General features: G+C 40.4%; 1 pseudogene; it reads right to left on the minus strand.

The window, feature by feature from the left end:
* Positions 1-283: 283 nt before the first annotated feature.
* Positions 284-1,371, minus strand: LOC140622421 (heterogeneous nuclear ribonucleoprotein A1-like; annotated as a pseudogene).
* Between the last annotated feature and the right edge of the window lie 4,798 nt (positions 1,372-6,169).

Raw genomic sequence — 6,169 nt, forward strand, 5'->3', positions numbered from 1 at the left:
CCCATGAGGGGTCTGAGACTCATAGTCATGACTGCTTGGCATTTATTTATTTATTTATTTATTTATTTATTTATTTATTTATTTATTTTCAGTGTCATGATTAGACTATTACATTTAGCAATCAACAGCATGGGTGCAAAAAAAAAATCTACATTAAAACCCTTTGTTGGAATGCTTTACACTTTCCACAGAACAGAAATGAAAATAATTTGTTATACAATTAGTCACAAATATAGTCCTTGAGTTTTCTGCCCATACACATGAGTATTGTCTATAACTTGTCTTCCTTGTAGCAGCTAGGCCCTGCCACCACTCTGCTTGGCTGAGTTCACAAATCTATTATAACCTGTAGCTTCCCTGTCACTTCTCTGGCTCTCCTCTCCTGCTAAGCCTTGTTTCCTGGCAGTAATTAAAACCTTCTGCCACTGCCATAGCTGCTGCTGCTGCTGGAATTGCCATAGCCACCTTGGTTTCGTGGTTTGGCAAAGTATTGGCCTCCACCACCACAGGGACCAGAGCTTCTGCCTCCAAAATTTCCTCCTTTCATGGGTCCAAAATGTCAGGATTGATTGTTGTAATTGCCAAAATCGTCATAGCTTCCACCACCTCCAAAGTTGCTTCCATCATTACCAAATCCGTTATAGCCATCCCTACTGCCACCGTATCCACCACCACCTTGACTGCCACCAAAGCCACCTCGACCACTGAAGATCCCTCCATGACCAAAGTTGTCATTCCCACCAAAACCACCTCCACGACCACCACCAAAGTTTCCAGAACCACTTCGGCCTCTTTGGCTGGACGAAGCACTAGCCATCTCTTGCTTCCATAGGGCTTTCCTTACTTCACAGTTGTGGCCATTCACAGTATGGTATTTTTGAATGACAATCTTGTCTATGGAGTCATGGTTGTCAAAGGTCACAAAAGCAAAACCTCTCTTTTTGCCACTGCCTCGGTCAGTCGTGACCTCAATCACTTCAATTTTCCTATACTGTTCAAAATAATCTCTTAGATGATTATCTTCAGTGTCTTCTTTAAAGCCACCAACAAAAATCTTTTTCACAGTTAAGTGGGCACCAGGTCTTTGAGAATCTTCTCAGGAGACAGCCCTCTTTGGTTCCACGACTCTTCATCCACCTTGTGTGGCCTTGTGTTCATGGCTGCATCCACCTCCTCCACGGTGGCGTACATGGACAACCCAAAGCCTCTGGGGCACTTGGTGTTGGGGTCTCTCATTACCACACAGTCTGTAAGTGTCCCCCATTGCTCAAAATAACTCATCAGACTCTCATCGGTTGTTTTGAAGCTCAAACCTCCAATGAAGAGCTTCTGTAGCTGCTCAGGCTCTTTGGGAGACTCTGACTTAGACATGATGGCAGTGGGAGGGGAGACTTTAACGATGCTTACTCGGTGGCATCCAGGGGCAGAAAGCTTGGCTTCTATTTATTACCAGAATTGGATGCTGAATATTTTCTTCCTGTCCCCATTGAGTAATACTAGCTCCTTATAAGCCTCCTTATACCTGAGCCAATTACCTGCCAGGATAGTGACTCCTTTACTTCTCTACTGTTCTCTCAGCACAAGGAATCAAAACTGGCCCCCTGACAGCCATAGCTAAAAGTGTAATGGGAACCTTGCTTCCTGATGGAAGCATTTTCTCTCTAAACCTGTAAGGCTCAGAGTTATGGGATGGGAAACACAAATTCCACAAGTGGGTCGCTAGGAATGATGGTGAACAGGGCAATTCCTAATTTTGTCTCTTAGTTTCTGACTCGTGTATTCTACCTACGGAGGAGACAGCCCCGTGTTGTGGCAGCTGGTTCATGCCTTTCAAATTTTGGTTCTCAGGACCACCTTTTAGAAATTATTGAGGACCCTCAGAGAGCTTTTGTTTTTTTGGGTGATCACTATCAATATTGTATTAGAAATTAAAACTGAGAAACTTTTGAAATACTTTTCATTTGAAGGTAGTGGAGAGGAGCACATTGGACATTAAGGGAAATAACACCTTAGTATAATTATTATGAAATTACTTTTGACCTCATGGAATCCTCAAGCCTATCCTAAAGTGTCAGAACGTTTCAGAATACAAAGGAGGATGATAAAGAACAAAGTTTGACAAGTGAACTTTACTTTTCTTGGTTTATAATACTTGAATCTTAAAAGAAACTGAGAAATATGTTAAAACTTAAGTAAAGTTTGGTCCACTTTAATGGGTTTGCCTTCTTAATTTACTGATCAAAACCTTTGCCAACAATATGAAGGTTTATTCTTCACTTTCTGTGTAATCTGCCTACATGGCAAAAATTCTTGATTTTAATTTTTTATATTTCTGATTTTTTAGGAAAAGAATTTTAGTTATGAAAGAACTTATATATTCTTTACGATCATGCTAATGCCTATGTTTTATTTTAATTTATAGCTATCTTGATTAAATAGATAACTAAATGTTGTCAAGTGCCTATGATCCCATTTTAATCAAATGTCCAAATCTCCTCTAACAGCTTTTTTGGTTTTTCCCTCTCCAATCACTTCCAAATCCAGAAATACAGGAGAGAAAAAAAGAATTTTTCAGGATATCTTTTACACCAAAATCTATCTTGAGATTTCTTAGAGGATCCTTGGAAAAACACAAAGATTTATTATTTTACCTTATAAAAAGAAAGTTGCTGGAAATAATCAGGGTTTTTTTCTTTTTCTTTTTTTTTAAGATTTTATTTATTTATTCATGAGAGACAGGGGCAGAGACACAAGCAGAGGGAGAAGCAGGCTCCATGCAGGGAGCCCAACATGGGACTCGATCCTGGGTCTCCAGGATCACACCCTGGGCTGAAGGTGGCTCTAAACCACTGAGCTACCGGGGCTTCCCCAATCAGGGTTTTTTTCTTATATGTCACTGTTGTAGTTTCATGGGAAAAGTCATCAAATCAGAAGAGATATAGTTGAATTTCATTTTGAGTAAGTAAAACATTATTAATATAAAGACCTCATGGGACTTCTGGGTGGCTCAGCTGTTGAGTGTTTGCCTTCGGCCCAGGACGTTAACCTTGGAGACCCGGGATCGAGTCCCACATCGGGTTCCCTGCATGGAGCCTGCTTCTCCCTCTGCCTGTATCTCTGCCTCTCTCTCTGTGTCTCTCATGGATAAATAAATAAAATCTTTAAAAATATATAAAAACTTCAGAAATTATATAAGTCATGGAAGTCCTTAGATATTTGTCAGTGTTCTCATAACATGTCTTTTCATAATATGTCTTAACTTCAGAGGAAACATTGCCTAGACTCTGTCCAGTTTTCTTATATTTGTCAGAATCCTGGTGGTGCCTCAACCGATGTTAGACAGCAGCAATATGATGTTAGCTTTCATTTCCATTATAATTGAAAATGTTAACTTTGTCATAGTCTTCTTTAATTTGAATCTAGTATCTTTTACCTTACTAGTTTTCAATTTGACGATGCACATCACAGTTGCCTTTATAGTTTTATAAAGATACAGATGTCTAGGACCTATGCCAAATTTACTGAAGCTCTTTATATTTTTGGTATATTCTTGTATATGCTGGTATAATCTTAGTATTTATGTATATTATGTCTCAAGAGTATTGTGTTATTATGTCTCTGGGTTTTTTCTCTATAAAATTATGTTTATCCATTTATATAAATCAGATATTCTCTGACTTCTCTGAAACTAGGTTTTATCATTATTCTTAGAGACAAGTTGTCTAAAATTTGCTTTGGAATGGCTTTATCATTTGTTTTGCATGCCAAAGAAGCAATCAAATTTCCTTGTCAGTTATGTTACTCTTATTAACTCCCATTAGACCTTTACATTTGAAAGTTATCTGTAATGAATTAGCCACAGCCATTTTCCCTGTGATCTAAGATGCTTTTTGTTTTTGCTGACACTTACCTAAAGACTCTGCTATCAGCTACAGGCTGAGTGTGTGTCTTCAACAAAGAACAACAATCTCAGAGCCCATGGAAAAGGACTATGCCAGGTACTACCAAGTATTAGCACTCCAAAGAATAGACTCTTGGGTACAGGCTTCTGATGCATCAGTTGGACAATTTTCAGGCTATACCAGTGGGTTGGGTCAGGATTTCCAGAATTCTTTTCATTCTTGCACATGGGCTTACAAGACTGATAACTCAAGACCCAGTAGAATACGAATTAAAGATGTATTTATTTGAGAGAGAGAGAGAGAGAGAGATAGTATGTGTGTGAGCAGGGCAAGAGGCAGCAGGTGAGGGAGAGAGAATCTTCAAGCAGACTCCCCAGACCCTGAGATCATGACCTGAGCCAAAATCAAGAGTACCCCACTTAACTGACTGAGCTACCCAGATGCCCCGAAGCTCTATCTCTTGAAGGAAAGAGTATCAAAAAACTTGTGGACACATGATTAAACCCATCCCAAGGGCAAATTGAGGTTTGGTGACTTACAAAGTCCTGGCCTGTCCATCATTCTGCACCTGCCCTCACCCTTGGGTAACTGTACAATTTATTGATGAAATAGTCTGGGAATAAGTAATAGTAAAACAAAGCAGGCCGTAATTGTGTGCTCTGATAGAAGTTTCCAGGGAAGGAGAGATCTGGGACTTCATGAAGGAAGTGACATTGGACATGAGTCTTAGAGAATGAGACCATTTCAGTGGTCTCAGATTAGAAGCCAGAGGGAGGACCTGGTCAGGGAAGGGAGCAAGGTGAATGCTGGTATGGAGGCAGGAGATAGTACCTGTTGGGTCCCCAGGTACCAGGTACTTGGGGAGCTGAGAACAATATGATGTCACTAAAACCAATCAAAATAAAACAATGAATGTTTAACTTTGAAGAAGAAAATGGTGTGGGACTATGCATCAAGGTCATGGGGGAGAAAGGCTGGTTGGGGCTAGACAACAGGAAGCCATGTATGTCAGGGTCAGGATGTTAGAAATTTAGGGTAAGTTTCTGAGGAGAGATATTTTTCCAGCATGCTCCAGTGTACCAATGTGCATTAAAAATATCAGCCTGATGAAGCTCCAGCCCAGGGAAGACTGGATCAAAGTGGGAGAGGGTAGAAGTGTGAGGGCCATATGGGAGGCTGGTGAGATGACCAAGTGCCCTACTCATGCCCAGTGCAGCTCAGAGGTGCTCTGTCACCGCTGCACATCAGAGTCACCTTCTTAAAACTGGTGCTCAGTCCTCCCGCCTGAGGTCCTGATTTAATTGTTCTGAAGTGGGTTTAGGTACTCCAGGTGATTCTAGTGTGCAACCAGGCTGAGAATACCATGATGCAGAGCAAAGGAAGTCTTCTCAGCACCAGAGGAATTTGGGGCTATTGCCCTCTCTTGCCTCATTTTCTAAATTCCTCTTTTACCTCGCTGGCTCCTTGTCCCTCCGTCCTTTGTGTTTTTCTTATGTTTAAGTTCCCCCTGGAAGTACCTCTAGTTTGCTTGACTATTCTATTCCCCAGTGTATCAAGTTCTCAAACAGCCTATCTTTTCCCATGACCCTGCAAACTTCCATTTCCTCAGAGCAGTTGCTGTCAAAGAGACCTTTGGAAGAAAGTGCTACTGGATGAATTCACACTAAGATGTGAATGATTGATGACCCTGTTACCCACCTAAAGGGTATTTGATTTTTAAATGTTTTTCTAAGCTTTTTAAATTTTTAAATATATTTTATCTTTTAAGAGATTTTATTTATTTGACAGAGAGAGAGAGAGCATGAGCAGGGAGGAAGCAGGCTCCCCGCTGAGCAGGGAGCCCAACACAGGCTCAATCCCAGGACCCAGACAGAGATCATGACCTGAGCTGAAACCAAGAGTCAGACACTTAACCAACTGAGCCATCCAGGCGCCCTCAAATGTTTTTCTAATCTTTTTCTAAAAAAATAATTTTACACTTACAGAAAAGTTACAAGAAAAATATAAAAGATTCCTATATAATCTTTTTTGAAGTACACTTGTTTTATTCTCTCTCTCTCCACACACACTTAAACACACACGTCCTTGTCTTTCTCAATCATTCAGGAGTAAGCTGTAAGCTTATCCCCAAATACTTCAGTGGTCACCTCCTAAGAACAAGGACTTTCTCCTACAGCCACAACACTTACACCAAATTAACACATTGACATTGATACAATCTACCCTCACAGCTCAGACTCAATTTTTGCTAATTATCTCAATAATCA

The sequence above is a fragment of the Canis lupus genome, chromosome 31, assembly GCF_048164855.1.
Source record: "Canis lupus baileyi chromosome 31, mCanLup2.hap1, whole genome shotgun sequence".
Classification (NCBI taxonomy): domain Eukaryota; kingdom Metazoa; phylum Chordata; class Mammalia; order Carnivora; family Canidae; genus Canis; species Canis lupus.